This window comes from Lepidochelys olivacea (genome assembly GCF_965140295.1).
Source record: "Lepidochelys olivacea isolate rLepOli2 genome assembly, chromosome: 6".
NCBI classification, from domain to species: domain Eukaryota; kingdom Metazoa; phylum Chordata; order Testudines; family Cheloniidae; genus Lepidochelys; species Lepidochelys olivacea.
Window position 1 is genome coordinate 2,781,788 of NC_140416.1, and position 16,727 is coordinate 2,798,514.

The window sequence follows — 16,727 nt, forward strand, 5'->3', positions numbered from 1 at the left end:
TTGGCATAAAGGTTGGTTTCATCAGTGTTGTAAGCCTTAAAAAATAGAAAATACACAAAGGATTAAAAGGTTTCAAAGTCAAGCACTTTCAAGTTAGGAAATACCAGAATGAGCGTTGCCCACACAACATTAACTCTGCAATAAATGAGGCAGGGATCCTACAGACAACAGACTCCTTCAATACACAGCCCCAGAGCAGAAAATCTTGTACACTGAATAAGGCAGGGTCCTGACGGGAAAAAAATATCATGGGATGATGTAATTAAAATCTGCATCATCACGCAAAGGACCAAGACAACTGAATTAAGGGTGCCAGGGCAACACTTATTTGGACGTTTGCTAACCTGAGAATGCTAAAAGTTGTAATCTTTTAATCCTTTTTAAAAGCTTGACTTTGTATATCCAAATTATTTGACAGCTTAATTTATTGATGAAAGCTAAACTAAGAAACATTAAATGAAGGGGTTTTGGTTTGTTAATTTCCTTCGTTTTTTTAATAGAAAGAAAAACTATTATATAAGTGCTGTTTAAACAATGAACCTCTTAATCATCTGTTGTTTTCAGTATATATTTTATTGCTATTCTTATCTTTGTGAAGCTCCCTTTTCACCACTCAGTGCTGTGCTGAACACAGTATTGAAAGTAATTAAATTAAACTGTATCAAAACAAAAGTCATTTTATGCAACTTGAGTTTCAGTGAAAGTTCTAAGCTATAACCCTGAATGTGTAAGAACCAGATAAACAATATCCAAGAAAAAGAGCAGGAATTTTGCATCTTATTTTCACCTAGCCCTTACTAAGGAAAGTAGCAAACACTGGCCCTTTGAGAAGAAACAGTGTACCGTACCACAGTACAAACCCAAATGAGCCCAGCAGGCGGCTGTCCTGCTTATCCAAATCTGGTCCTGTTTCATTACAAACTTCCTTTCTGTGATGATGTTCTGGTAATAAGGGGACAAGCAGTTGTCACAGGTAGCTGTTGCCCTGGCAGCCAGGGGGCTAGTCATTCTCCCCAGGTGTGACAAGGAGCTGGAGGCAGGGAGCGCTGAGTGGTGGATTATCTCTGATGTCACAATGCTACTGCTCAGGCAGCACCAGTGGGCAGCAAATGTGCAGTGTGTGTGTGTGGGGGGGGGGGTGGAAATAGGCTATCCCAGTGCTCCTGTTTCCCCAAATTTCCTAAAGAAACCAACAACATAACACCGAATTCACACCAGTGATTGTTCCAAACACATACTAATTAGTAGCTGAAATTTGATTCAAATTCCCCATGGTGTGTTTAGAACTCAGTGTTCCAAAACAAGGAGAGACCTTGTAAAACAGAAAATTTGGAGGCTCTGGTGTATTTGTGGTTGTGTTAAAATTGAATACTGCAACTTTACATTTTGGGCATGATTCCTGGACCTACTTGCATGCTAGACAGCTCAGTGGGGGCTTAGCAGCAGTCAGTCAGCAGATACCCAGAGACTTGTGCCTCTCTGTTATAGGCAGTAGCTTACATTCTCTCCCTCTGATTTTGGGGCTCTTGTGTGTTATTGTTCTTGCTGGAAGTTTGCAATGTCTTGCAAACTTCTCTACGTGTGTGCCACAAAACCTAAAAGACACACTCTCATTAAAAAATGAAATAAAATTCTGCAGCCAAAAGTCCTAACTTCCCCCATACTAATTTTCCCCTACTCTTACTCACACCTTCTTATCAACTGTTTGAAATGGGCCGCCCACATTATCACAACAAAAGTGTTTTTTCCTTCCTTGGTATCCTACTCTTAATTCAATTGTCTCGTTAGACTGACCTCCCACTTGGTAAGGCAATGCCCATCCTTTCATGTGCTGTGTATTTATACCTGCTACTGTATTTTTCACTCCATGCATGTGATGAAGTGGGTTCTAGTCCACGAAAGCTTATGCCCAAATAAACTTGTTAGTCTCTAAGGTACCACAAGGACTCCTCATTGTTTTTGCTGATACAGACTAACATGGCCACCGCTCTGAAAAAAATTGAAAATTTTCCAAGAGAAGATTTTTTTCAGCTGGGAAATGTTGATTCCTTGAAATTGACACATTCCTTGGGAACACGTCCATCTCAATGACATTTCGTTTGGTGGGGGTCCCGACCAAAATGGGATCGTGGGGGAGTTCAGAGGTTGTTCTAGGAGGGGGTCACAGCATTGCCACACTCACTTCCGTGCTGCCTTCAGACCTGGGCTCTGAGGGCAGCAGACAAGAATCTTTATGAAGTTAGAGGAGGTTCTAAGATGTGCGGGTGGGTCCCTGCGTCTGAGAGCACCTCAACTGGGGGATCCTACCTACTAGTCCCCTGGCAATTTAACTCAAGGGTCAATTTGGCGGCATCCAGAAAAATGGACCCCTGAGCCCCAGAAGGAAGTGCAAGGGAAGCCCTGAGCCCCAGCTGCAGATGCCAGGCAGAAGCCCCAAGCCCAGGCACCCAGAGTGTGAGCAGGAGTGGGTAGGGGCATGAAAGTCCTGAGTTCAGCATCCCAGCCCTGGCTGCAACCACGGGGGTCAGAAGCCCTGAGCCCAGGCACACAGAGATGTGGCTGGAGCAGAAGTTACGAAGGCCAAACCCCTGAGCCCAACGCAGGGCTGATGCAGTGCACTCTCTTCTGCATGCCTCTGGTGTGTCTGATATCCCCAGCCCAGCAGACAAACAGCTAGAAGGACCCTACTGGCTGGGGGGATTCCATCAGGATGAGAAAATTGGATTTCACGGGGCAGGGCTACTTCGATCTAGCCAAGAAAGGCACAACAGGAACCAATGGCTGTCAGTTGAAGTCAAAGAAATTCAAATGAGACGTAAGGCACACATTTTTGACAGTGAGGGAGACTAACCCCTGGAACAAATTACCCAAAGAAGAGGTGGATTCTCTGTTTCCTGGTATCCTCACATCACAACTGGTTATCATTCTGGAAGGTGCCTTGGCACCTTTTCATGAATTACAAGCAATTGGGCTTAATATGGTGGTAAGTGTGTGAAATTTCATAGCCAGTGAAATAGAGGATGGATTAGGAGATCAAATAGTTTCACAATGTATATCTGTATGGAAAACCCAGTGTAGGATGAGGAATAGACTCTGCTGTTCTACTGGGTGGCCTGCTTGCTCCCCAGAATCAATCATGAGCAAGTGGGGAGATCCAGGGTGCAGCTCAAACATCCATCCGGGCAGGCCAGGGGCAGACATCAGGCCTGCAAGGGAAAGGTGAGTGTGGCAGTGACTTCACAAAGGCCTTTGGCAGGAACTCAGCCTATTGGGCAAAGATGATGAGGCGGGTGTGACCCCACAGAGCTCCCTTGACAACAGCCCAGCAGGACAGGGGTGCGGGGCAGGGGGAACCTCGGAGACCCCTGTAGCCTTGCTGCAGCAAGCCTCCATCTCGCGGTCTCTCGGTGAGGACCAAGAGACGGTTGGTGTGGAGGAGTTTCTCCAGGATTGTTTTCATTACTGTGTTGATTGTGTGGAAAGAAATCGTCATCTGTGTAGAAGGTAAGAAAAAATATAGGCTCTAAGTAGAAGATGGGGGACTCTATCCTCGCAAATTCAAAGGCATCACCATCCTCCAAGTAAAAAAGTTTTTCCTAATATCCAAGCCTTCTACACTGCAACTTGAGATCATTGCTCCCTGTTCTGTCATCTGCCAGCTCTACGAATTTCATGAGCATCAATCTTTCATTAGGAAAATAATTCAAAAATACAAATACAAAAGCTTGGAGTGAAATCAGTCCATCCTGATCTTTAGTATCTCGGGGTGTGCGCCTCGGAGGCCAGACTGAGACCCTTATTGGCTAGGGAAACCCAGGAAGCCCGCAAAAAATTCCAGTCCTCTTAGCAACCAAGCCTCCATAATCCAAGGAACACCTGAGGGCTGCGGGAGACAGAGGGGTGCTGAGAATGTCTAACTCATGATTGTAGATACAGAGATGTGTTATTGGCTTTGGATGGGGGACAAGTGTCAAATCTGTCGGGATTCTTGCCCCAAACAACCATTGCTTATTGTCCTTTCGAACACAAGGGTTCTAACATGCCTGACGTGCTTAAATCTCTAGCCTGCTAGGACTTAGAGAATTTTTGCCAACCCCATGACACAGAGGGAGAGTGAAAAGGAGTGACCTCTCTTTGGTCACGCACCAAGGTCATGCTACAGCTAGAAAGAGAAGCATAAGAAAAAAGTTGAATCAAAATGTTTTGCATTTAACACTGATTTCTTAAACAAAGGAAATTTGAAGGGTGGTTAGTGAATTGAAATGATACGTTCTGGTCTCCACATGATTCTAGATTTAGGAACTCGTAGATCCATCCCCTGGCACCTAGTTTTTATCCATAGATTGAGGGAGGAAAAGAAGTTTGCCTGTTTTGTGAACTCCCAATGGCTTTCTTGACTTTCAATGAACCAGCCATTGAACTGAACTCTTTGAATAAACTGAAAGGAAGACAATAGTTTCTGCACCTTCCAAGGAAGCTATTGCTGTCCAAAGCTGGGTTAGTGTTTCAGCTAACTTTGCTTGCAGGGCCTTAGCTATCATGTCAGTGGTGTGACTGTCTTTAAAACTTGGCAGTGAACATGTTCCACTTCATGTTATTTTTTCCTCTTTTATTTAAATTATCTAAGAGATTCTCATAAATTTCTCCCTTAATTTAAAATAGATGATTTTTTTTTGTGTGTGTGTCAAGCTGGGCCTTACAAATCTCTAAGGATGAAGATTCCACCACCTCCATAGGTCACACTCAGGGCCAGGGAGGCTGGGAGTAGAAGAAAATCACCAATGAAAACCAGGAGTCCAGACTCCCAACCCCCTGCCTCAGTCACGACAACAGGTCACACTCAGAGCCAGGGAGACTGGGAATCGAGTCCCGCTGGCACTTCCCAGCTCTGGAAGGGAGTGTTCCTCTAGTGGTTAGTGCGAGAGCCTGGACAAAGGCTCCATCCCCGGCTCCATCCCTGACTCTGTTTGCGACCCTGAGGCAGTGGCTTCTCCTGACAAGACCTTTGTTTCCATCAGTGGGGCTGGAGACACTCCTCTATAGCCCTTGGGTCGTCACGCTTCAGGAATGTGCATGAGGTATGAGGAGACCTGGAGATGGGAGGTGTGCGGCTGGTTGTAGGTCAGTGTTGTGAACCCCGGCTTGCTAGCCTGGGTGTATCCATCCCCTGGCAATAAAACATCATCTTGTTTTCACAGCCACTTTTGATCTCCAGGCTTATACCCCCTGCTCTGCTGGCAGGGCATTGGACAGCACCCTTTCCAGCCCACCTGGATGTGGGAGATCGAGGAGGAGGGCAAGAGACTAAGCATCGGTGAGTATCTGCCACCCAGCGCTTTCCCTTCTAGAGCAGGTGAGTGGAGTTCTCCAGAGCCATCCCCAGTGTGCTGGGAATGGCCCAGCAAGAGGACCCCCAGCCTTTCCCTTGCAGGAGACTGTTCCCTGTGTCAAGAGTATTTGGGGAGGACAGAACCTGCCAGGTGCTGAACACCCCTACCCCGAATCAGTGAAATCAGTGGGAACTGAGGGCGATACCTGCCTCATAGGATTGGCACCTTGTAAACTGTCGCTGGGGACAATCCGGGTGCTGCTCTTTCCCTGGCCTGGGAGGGAGCGGGACCTTCTGGGGTGGAGGGAGCTGCTTGTCCAAACTAACAGAGAGCCCCACTGCTCTGAAAGGACGAGACTCCCCTGGTGTCACAGGGCCCCAGGGCTGAGGGGGAGCGTTGAGAGCAGCCTGTGCTGTGAGCTGCTGCCAGTGGGTGAGGACGGCAGCCCCCGTGCCCTGGGGTGGGGTGTGTGGTGAGGAGAAATTGCCTCAGCGGAGGGGAGGTGGATGGAGGAACAGGCAGGCACATTAATGAGAGGCTGCCTTGAACCCAGACTCATGGCTGCTCCCCACTCATTCCCAGGATGCAGCGGCTGAGGCGGATGCTGAGGAGGAAGGCCGGGCTGGTGGCTCCGGAGCCGGTAAGGAGCAGCGGCCGGCTTGCCCAGGAGGAGAGCGGCCCCTCTGTCCCCGTGGGCAGGGAAGAGGCCAGTGGCCAGGCGAGGAGGAGGAGCTCCCTGGCCTTGTGGAGGAGGAGGAAGACACCAGCTCCCTTACCATACCCTGAGGCACCTTCTGGCCCCAAATGGAGGTGGCCCAGGGTGATGCTCTGTAGGAGGGACCCAGGAGCAGGCGGCAGCCGGGCAAGGCAGTTCTGCGGCTTCCTTTACAGGAAGCAGAGGAGCCAGGAGCCGCTCCCCAGTGCCCAACCGGAGCCATCCACCAGCCTGGCCACTGAGGAGCCCCCAGCCAGCCCAGAGCAGGAGCTGGGCGACTCTGGCACGGGGACCAGCAGCTCCTCCTTCTCCCGAGGGGCCAGCAGCCCTCCGTGGGGTCTGACAGCCCTGAGGCTCAAGGTTCCCTCTTTGCAGGTGAGGGGAGACCCACGGGACAGGGGGGAGGACAGGGGCATTGGGGAGTAGTACCAGTGTGTGCCCTTTGGCTCACCAAGGCACCGGGACTGAGCAACAGGAGCCCCACTGACACCAGTGGGAGTGGCCCAGCCACACCCTGTGGCAGGGGATGCTGGACAGAGTTGGGGGAGCTCCAGCCTCCCCTGATGATGTTGGGATGGGGGGCTGATGGCCACAGGGCCCTGAGGCTGATGGGGCTGAAGGCGTCTCTGAGAGGGGCAGGGTGGGGCCCTCAATGCCGTGGGGTTTCTTGAAGAGGAGGGGGGACATTGAGCCATTTTTCTACCTTGCATTCCCACAGCATCAGCACAGATGACCCTTTCTCATTCTCTCCCTGGTGCAGAGACCCTCAGTGCCCAGCTGGAGGAGGAGGAGGAGGAGGAGGATGTGTCCCCTGAACAAGACACCATCAGGGTCATCCAGCAGCACCTCCAGGGCAGAGCTGAGGTACAAAAATCTTCCAGCTGCGCTGCCCCCGAGTCTGTCCTGCCCCTTGTTCCATCCCCACCCACACTGGGGGGTCTTGTCCCAGAGAATCCACCCCCAATAGCGGGCACTTCTCCCCTGTTACCTGGCACCCCAAAGTGGGGACATTCGTCTCACGCAGGCCAAGGTGTCCGCTCCCCGCAGACACTGTCCCAGTTACAACCCCGTCTGTGCAGGGCGACACTGGTTTGGGGAAGCAGGGCGGCTTTCCCTGTCCAACTCCATGGGGTTCCTGAGCCCGGGAGCTGGTGTAGGTGGGGTGGGGAGGTCCCTACCTAACCATCTCTCTCTCTCCACCAATCCCACTCTTAGTGGGTGGAGGACAGGGACAAACAGCTCCGCTTACTCCACGCTGTCCCACGTCTGTGCTTCTCGGCACAGCAGCAGGGGTGGGACACTCTGGAGCCACAGTTCTCCAAAGCAGCCCTCATGGAGAGCATTGTGGTGAGTGGGACCCTGTGCCTGGCCCCTGGGGTGAGGAAGCCAGACATGGGAGGAAGAGTTAGTGGGGCTGGAGGGGTAAGGAGAGGAGGAGGGGTTCCTGGGGATGAGGGCAAGGGAGCAGGGAAGGGGAAATTCTGACACTGATGGGGAGCTGGCATTCAGGAAATTGTAAGGCCAGAGGGACAGCTGAGGGGAGGGAGGAATTGGGTGGGAGAGGGGGAAGGAAGGAGTAAGTTTGATGGATGGGAGGAATGGGGGGCCTAGCTGGTTGGGGTGACACCGGCTGTTTCTGCAGAGCACTTTGGCCTCCTCCCTGGGAAGCGCCTGAGGGTCTGCAGGCCCTGAATCTTACATGAGATTTTATCTCCTTGGGGTCTCTCAGAAGCTGATTGAAAATCTGCCCATGGAGTCTGTGCCGAGCTCCATCCTCTCCAGCTCCATGGCCGCGGTTTGCAGCCTCAGGTAGCAGGACCCTCCCATCCAGCTGCCCTAACCCTGGTGCAGATCCTCTCGGGCCTAGATTAACTCCAGCCATGGCTGTTTGCATCCCCCAGCAGAGGAGGTGGGAACATCCCCTCTTTCCTGGCTGGGGGGTGATTTCACTCCCGTAACGTTACAGTGGCCATAGGGAGGGGATCACTGCAGGGGAGGAGGGTCATGTGCATAACACGGGCTCCTCTTTCGCTCCAGCAAACTGAAGCCTCCACTTGTCCTGGAGCTGGAGTCACGCCTCCTGCGGGCTCTACTCTACACCATCTTCACCATGGGCACTGGGCAGACACCACCCACTTCCAGGTATGTCATGATCCTACTTCTTTGTCCCAGGAGCAGGAGCGGCCTCTGGTCCCTGCTCCCTTGATTTGATGGAGCTGCTGAGAGTAGGGGAGGGGTGAGCAGAGCTGGGAACAGGCCAGGGCAGGGAGGGGTTGGGGGGAACAACACAAACTGTCAGGGAGGACCCCTTCCCCTCCAGAGGGGATTGCGTTACCCCTCTGTGGCTGATCCCAGCCTTCCCTCTTCTCCTCACTCTCTGCTCCGCTTCCTGGACTCTCCTGGGGATCCTACCTCCCACCCATTGCAGTTTGGCTGTTCCATACTCTGCTGGGTACCAGGCCCTGCACAGAGAACTGGTAAGGGCAAGGATTGAAGAGCCAGCAGGCATCCAGCCATGAACTCCTGCTAAGTGTCCCTGGAGTGATGTGAATGGCAGAGGCCAGGATGTGCCTTTTGGGTCTGGCCAGGGCTGCCCAGAGAATCCTCCTGGTCCCCTGACCGATGTAGCCCCATTTCCAATGACTGATGGGTGCTCCCTCTTCTTGCAGGCTCTGCACAACACCTATTTAGAGAGCCTTGGACACCATGCTCGGTGACCTGCTCACCAAGACCCCCACCACAGACAAGCTGCAGCACCTCTTGGAGGTGAGCAGAATGGGAGGGTCTGGGTGGGGGGGAATTTCCCATAAACCCTGTGGGAGGGCTGCAAAGGAGAGACTAGAAGAACCATGTTTCTATTGTGTCCTCCCAGCTTGGACCCAGGTGGCCACAGTTTCCCAGAGCCCTCAATCCAGTGCAATGTTGGGGCCCTTACGCCATCCGGGGTGGCGGCGAAGGGGAAGGGGGGGCAGAGGGAAGGAGCTGGGACTGTCAGCCAGAGCTCTGCACGGTTCCATTGAGCACTAACAGTGAGCTCCAGGCCTGGCTGGGGACTGAGAGGCTGAAACCCCTGAGTGATCTGGGACACAGGCCTCTGAGAAAAGTTACTGGCTCCTTTCTAGGGAGACCCTGAGATACAGGGGGAGCTTCAGGGAATCAGCTCTTCTGTCCTAGAGACACGGCAGTTCCCGGAGGGATTGTCCTCACTGCCCCTCTATCCATCCTACCAAGGCCTCTGGAGCTGGGGTCTGGGGGCCCAGGGCATGTGCCTTGATCCTGATGGGCTGGTCATTGATCAGGGGTTCAGAGCAAATAGACCAGCCCCAAGGACAAGCTTTGTCCCAGGCTGGAGAGACACTACAGCTTGTGCCCAGCAAGACGTGGGCAGTGTCATGAACCCCCACATGAGGAGTCAGATGTTCCACGCTGAGGACGAGGTCTCAGCGCCATGTGGAGTGGGAGAGGCTCATTTGTAGAGCATGTATGCCTGCCCGCTGACCCGCCCCTGCCTTCTTCTCCCACAGCATGTCTATTTCTGGCTCGACTCCAGAAACACTCAGGAGAGAGCTAGGGCCATACGGAGCAGCGCTGCCCTGCTCCGATTCACCACCTCCCTCTCCGGATTTGACGTAAGTGACCATTGACCCCAGCATCCTGCAGAGCCAGGGCTTGAGTCGAATTCCTCATCCCTTGGTTAAGTGGTCCCCCCTGGCTCCCTAAAGGACTGTGATGTTCCATAGGCCAATGGCTGGCAGGGACGTGCCTGGCCTCAGTGCCCTTGTTACTCCAGAGAAGCCTGGCAGTGAGTGCTCATAGAGGGGCCATGCCCTGGTCCATTTGCTCCAAGCTCCCTTGGGGGCAGAGAGAAAGGGGGCTCTAGTTCCTCTCCCCCAGTGCCTCCTACAGATGGATGGGAGCAGAGCTCTGTCCCAGGGGAACTGGGGAGCTGAAGGCAGAATGTTGATGGATTCCCCTCTTCTCCTCCTTCGGCCAGACCTCCTCCGATTTCACCAAGGCTGGCAACTTTGTGCTGCAGCTGGGTCTCTACATCTCAGACCCAGCCAACGACATCAGTGGGCAAGCCAGGGATGGGATCTATTGGCTGCAGAGGCTCCTGCTGCAGAGGAGGGGTAAGAAACCCAGCTGGGCAATGGGACCCTGTAGAAGTGAGTCCCTTGGAGACTAGCTCCAGCTGGCCATTGGGACACCAATAGAACTAAGGCCTCTTCTCTTAGACCAACTGCAGCAGGGCATAGGGACCCCGATGGAAAGAAGGCCCCTGTTTTGGGCCCCCACTTGCTGGCCAAGGGACCTTACAGAAAGAAGCCTCCTCCTCTGAGACTGACCCCAGCTTAGATGATGACTCACACTCATCTCCCTAATTCAGGGAGAGAGGAAGGGGACGAACATGCCAGGGAAATTGGCTGCTTTACCTCAGAGCCTGGCTCTGTCCACCAGTGCAGGGAAATCAGCCCCCCCAGGGGGCTGCCAGCTGGTGAGGGGACAGGAACGGAGCTCTTTAGACACGTGGAGGGAACTAGCCCATCATGAGGGCAGGGGCAGGACTACAGGGGATGGACGCAAAGCTTGTAGGATGTCACCAGTTGGGTAGCTAGGGTCAGATCTTTATGTCAGTGGGTGTGGGGGGTTCTCAGTATTAGACGCCACCATTAACAGGCACCAACTCCCAGAGCACAGTGACCGTAAGGGTCAGATGATTACTGTGATGAATAAGACAAATCCCGCTTGAGGTACTAAACCACCTGGTGGGGACCCTGTGAGTCCATTGGGCCGTGGATGCCACGAGGACCCCGGCCAGTGTTCACCCAGCAAAGGGAAGAGAAGGAAACAGGCACTAAAGCCAGATGCCAAACTTCCCCAATGGGTGTGTCTTTCTCCCCCAGGGCTGAACATCAGAGAGGAGAGCGATCTGTGGTGTCGGGACGGGCTCCAAGACACCGAGCGCCTGGCGTACAGGAACATGGCCAGGGTGGGGGAGGTAAGGACTCTCCACCAGGGCATTTCAGCAGCTCAGGTGTGGAGCTGTCTCCCCCTACAGTGAGTGTGTTCTGTAAGGGGAGGGATAGCTCAGTGGTTTGAGCATTGGCCTGGTAAACCTAGGGTTATGAGGTTATGAGGGGACCATTTAGGGAGCTGGAACAAAAATCTGTTGGATCATTTAGTTGGGGATTGGACCTGCTTTGAGCAGGGGGTTGGAATAGATGAACTCCTGAGGTCCCATCCAACCCTGATATTCTTGGATACTTATTTCCAGCAGAGAGTGTTCAGCTGCAAGAGGCCGAGGACCCTGGGTTGGAGCCTTGCTAATGGTCCAGGCTTGTGTGTGTTTTATGGATCGTGGCAGAAAAGGGATCTCATCAGGGGTTGAGTTAATGGAGGATTGTATCCCCAGGGATCTGGCTCTGCTCACTGTCTCCCTGGCTGACACCCTGGTGTCTGAGAGGGGAGACCTTGGCTCAGTGAGTTGGGAAGCTCACACCAGCCATTGCTGGACCAGATCCTCGCTGGTTTCCCTGCACCTGTGGAAGCACAGACAGGGTGTGGGATTTTTCCAGCACCATGGCCAGTCAGGGAGCAGAACCTGACCTGCCCCTGCCCTGGGCGTTGGGTGAGGGACACTGAGCTCCTTTCCTGGGCTGAGTCACTGCACCATGTGTGATGCTCGTGGGATTGTTGGTGGGGTGGGGAGCAGGAACAGAAGCAGATCGAAAAGGCCCCTAACCTCTAGCAGGTGAACTGCAGGAAATAGCGCTGCTGGGAGCAGTAAGGGGTCTTTGTTGTCTTTGTGAGCTGGGTTCCAGACTGCACAGACACATTCCCAGCCTGTCATGGCACCTGTGGCGAATCCTGCACCAGAAAGAGCTATTCCTCAGTGCCTGCAACCTCTTACTGAAGGGGGTCCCATGGTCCATGGGACCCCAAAGGTTGACTGCCCCAGGACTCTTATCCACCTTGTGAGATGCTAGAGGGATTTGGAGCCTGGTTCTGGGCAATTGACAAGGGCTCTGGTACTGTTGGTTTTAGGTCTTTGGAGATATCTTTATGGAAGGCCAGAGAAGATCTTTCCTCCAGGTGGTGCTTCTGGCCATCCACGACCCACAGCTCTGTGTCAGCCAGGCTGGGCTTGTGCTAACATATTCCATGCTGGGGAAAGTCGGCCAGCTGATAGGAAATGAGGTAACCAAAGAAGGATCAGTTGGGGAGGGACCTCCAGGCCGTTTACAGTCACTCCCATCCCATCCCCATGTACTGACCTGGGAGCCAGGAGAGGATGAACCCGGGCAGGTGCCATTGATAGGAGCCAGCTTGTCCCCTGAGCAGCTCAAAGCAGAGCAGACCCAGCTTGGGTATTTCCTAACAGGCATCACATCAACATGACACACTCCTATTCCTCATGCTAGGGCTGCCAACTCTCCATGTGAGCCTTTCATATGCCTGCGGGCCTCAGACTGGTTCCTAGGGCCCTAGGATCATGTTATCCCAGCCACCACCTGCTCTGGCAGAACTGGAGGAGTCAGTCAGCAGAGGCTGCTGAAGTTCCCCATTCTCCAGAGCTACTGTCCGTGGCATCACCTTAACAACAAGGGGGTCCCTTGGGAAAGTTGTCCACATCCTCTCACCCCACAGCACTGCTGCCCAGAGCCTTCCAGCCCCCAAGCTGGATGGGGAGAGGGAGGCTGAGGGGATTCTGGGAAGCGGAGTTTAATCCCTGGCTGGGTTGGGAGATAGAACAGCTCTCACGGAGGGACTGAGAGGAAGGGGGCAGGAGTTCATTCCACAATGGTGGGAGTGGGGTTGGAGATCACTAGAGAGGAGACAAGATTTCATCGCAGGGGATGGGTGGGGAAATCCATCCCTCAGACGTGGGGAGATTTGGGGTGGAAATTTTGGTGGTTCGCATTGCTGTTAATGCCCTTCGTTGCCATGATTGTCAGAGTCTCTGACTGATTCTTGTTCCCTTGCAGCAGTAGGAGGTTACAGCGACGATAATGGCCCACCTCTTCTATATCCGGTGCTTGCATCATGTGCCCAAAGAGCTGAAGGGGCTGTGCTGAGTGGGACAGCCTTGAAGGGGCCCCATTCCCATGCCCAGAAGCTCCCACTCCCTGCCGCAGGTACTGCTATTTCTCATTGGGCCTGGGGGAGAAGGGCTCGGGGGAGTGGACATAAACCCTACAGCACTGAGAGAAACCCAGGCCGAGCACCTCGCTCCCACCACCATGTCCCAACCCGACTCCTGGAGCTCAGGCCAGGCCAGATAAGGTCCCTTCCCCTATGCCCAGAGACCAGTTTCGGAAGCATCAAGCTGTCAGGGCCATGGGGCTGGCCCAGAAATGAGAGCATCCTCAGAGCCAGGGGTTATCCTCAGTAACCATTGCAGTCTGGGAGGGGTGGCCTGATGTGGAGCCCCTCCCCTGTCATCACTGCTCAGACCTCCCCATGGCCCATGTCACCCCGTCGCTGTGAATGTCTGACCATCCCCCACCTGGGTCCCAAGCCACACACATGGTATCTGAACCCTTCCCATCCACAAATGAAACCCTCCCCTTAGCACCCTGGGACAAGGAAGGATCCTCCCCATCTGGCAGGTGGGGTCTGAGACACAGAGGAAGGGCTGCGATCCTGGGGGTAGATCTGGGAACTGGACTGGGTCCCAGGCTAGTCCCTTTCCCCCAGGGGCATCTTTATTTTCTGTCCCTTTCCCCGAGGGGCACCTTCACTTTCTACCCTTTATTCTCCCCTCCTGCTCGGGGGGTCTCTGAGTGCAAAATGAACAGGGATGGTGATGGGATCCTGGCTCATAGCCTGGATGGGAGATCCCCTTGGCTTGGACCCCAGGGTCAGAGACAACTTTGTCAGCTTGCTCTCCTTCTTTTATTCCCAGGAAGGGAGACCCCTGATGGGGGGTCTCTAGGGATCCAGGTGGGCAGTGCCTAGGAGAACCTGTAAGTCATCCTGGTTCCCATCTGCATGCACCACCCTGTCCTGCCCAGCCCTCCAGTTCCTCGTTATTGAATCTTGCTTGACTCTTGGCTCCGCTCTCTGGCTATGACTTTGGCATGACCCTTGGCTCCAGATTTTGGTTACCAACCCTGGCTCAGTATTCTCCTTGCCCTTCTCTAGCCTCGCTCCAGGCCCTCCACCCACCCGCACTGCCTCCTCCTCCTGATCTTCCTCAAGCCCTCAGATTTTGACTACCCGGCTTTGACCCTCGGCCTGTATCTGGACTCTGGCTTGACATGGCCTTGGCTGATCTTTGGTCTCTGGCCACCCGGCTTCGACCTCTGGCCTGGACTTGGACTCTGGCTCTGGTTCTGCTTCTGTTTTGTTGTTGGACTCTGATCTCGGTTTTGACCCTGCTGTGTCCCTCGTCCTTGATTCTAGCACCACTCTTAGCCTAGGCACAATCCTGCACCTCACTGCGACCTGCGCTCCAACCACTGGGCCTAATTATCAGATGCAGCATGTGACATAAGGTGGTTCAACTTTTTGCAGAAAAGCAGTGGCCCATATGCAAGAGGGACACTCCACACCAGGTGTGAACTATGCCCTCACTACATGAGCCTGGCCCAGGGATACCCCTACTGGAGTTGTTGAATGGAAATGACTGAAAATGTTGGGGTTCCTTGAACCAGCTTCCACCCCTGGACCTACTCCACCATTCTTGACTTGGACACCCGGCATTCCTGATAAATACCCAGGTTACATGGATACCTTTGAAAGAAATGTGGACTCGTTGCCTCTGCACCAGGACTATGACTGCCCTATTGACCTACAACCTTGGTTGAAAGTTACCTTTGGCTGTATTTACACATTGTTGGAACCAGAATTTTTGGCTCTCCCAGCGTACAGTCATGAAAACTGGTCCAAAGGGTTTATTAGCTACTCTGCGTTTCCCACGGGTTTCCAGGGCCTTTTGGGGAAGAAGAAATGTGGGACTCTACTATGCTTCTGTTTTGACAATTGGCCCCTGAAGAAAGTGATCGTTTGGAACCACAACCCCCTGCTGTGAATCCCACAATTGTTGGCTCACAGGAAATTTGCAAAGGTTTTTATCAAACTACATCTGCGAGGATTTGCAATCTAACACTCATTTGGGCAGGGGACAAATGGAAGACAGATTTCAAAACACACTATGGACATTTTAACTCTCTGGTATGCTATTTGGGCTCAATAACAGTCCCCTGCCCTTGCAACACTTCATCAGTGACGTATCTGGGGACATTGCGGATCCATAGAGTGTCATCTATTCAGGTGACAGACTTCTCTTTTTGGAGAACCCAGAGCAGCACACTCACCACAGCCAAAAATTTCTACCATTCCTCTTCCCTAATGCTTAATGCGATGACTTCCCCCCAGGAAGGGGAATAACTCACTGCGTGTGGGTGTGCCTTAGGCGTGGCCTACACCAGAAAATTAGGTTGTCATCAATCCAAAACCCTGAGCGATGTAGTTAAGCCAACCTAAGTGCCTATGTAGGCAGTGCTAAATCAAAGGAAGAATTCTTCCGTCAACCTAGCTCCTGCCTGTCGGGGAGGGGGATTGCCTACGCCAACAGGAGACTCCCTCCCATCAGTGAAGGTCGCGTTTACACTGTAGTGTTTTAAGGGTAAACCAGCCCTTACATTAAGTGGACCTAGCCTTAAGCCACACAGGCTATTTCTATACTGCTGCTGGGAGCTCGCCTCCCAGCCCAGGTAGGCAGACTCACTTTAGCTCCTCTAGATCTAGTGTGCTAAAACTTGCCATTTAGACATTGCAGCACAGACAGTGACTGGGTAGCTGCATGAGTTTGGACCCAGGGGTCGCGCAGGCTTGGAGACGGCCAGCTGGTTTGAGCTGCCACGGGTGCTGCAATGTCCACGTTACTACTTGTAGCATGCTAGCTTGCGTGCACTCTCTGAGGCGCAGTACAGACATACCCACAGTTGCTGTAACAACGGGCTGCTTGGAATTTCTCTTGGTTCAACAGAGACCTAGCACAGAAAATAGAATCCAAAGAAGCAATCAGATGTTTAAGCATATAGGAGAGAGGACTTTTAACCAAAAAGTGCTGCTCAATATTAATTGTAATATATCATTATAAAAATGGTCCCTTCTGGCCTTAAAAACTGAAAATCTATCTTATCCCTTATGCAGTCTGACGTTTTGGTTTTGCTTTCCTGGCTCGTGCTGTATATAGGAACACAGTCCCCGATCCTCAACGGTATTTAGACACCTAACTCCCAAGGATTTGGGCCATAAGAAATTATTTTACTGGTTCAGATTACAGTGGTGCCCAACCTTATTACACAGGAGGGCCATGTAAACCAAACAGTGGGGGCAACCAATTTCTACACATTTTAATAAGCTTTAAAGTCGCTGATATTGATTTATATTTTAAGATCAGCTTGTTTCCTGTGTCTTTGGGTTGTTTCTATGTACAGGATTATCTATTTGCACACATGTGTAAACTAAAATGATGTAAACATCGCACCAAAACACTAATGAATTGGCCCATGGGTGCTGGACCTAGGGGGGCTTCTGCACCCCCTGGCTTTAAGTTGTTTCCATCATATACAGGGTTTAAAGTTTGGTTCAGTGGCTTTAAGCAGCCCCACTATAAAAATTGTTCCAGCGCCCCTGAATTGGCCATCAGTAGATTGTGTTCAAGTGGCCTG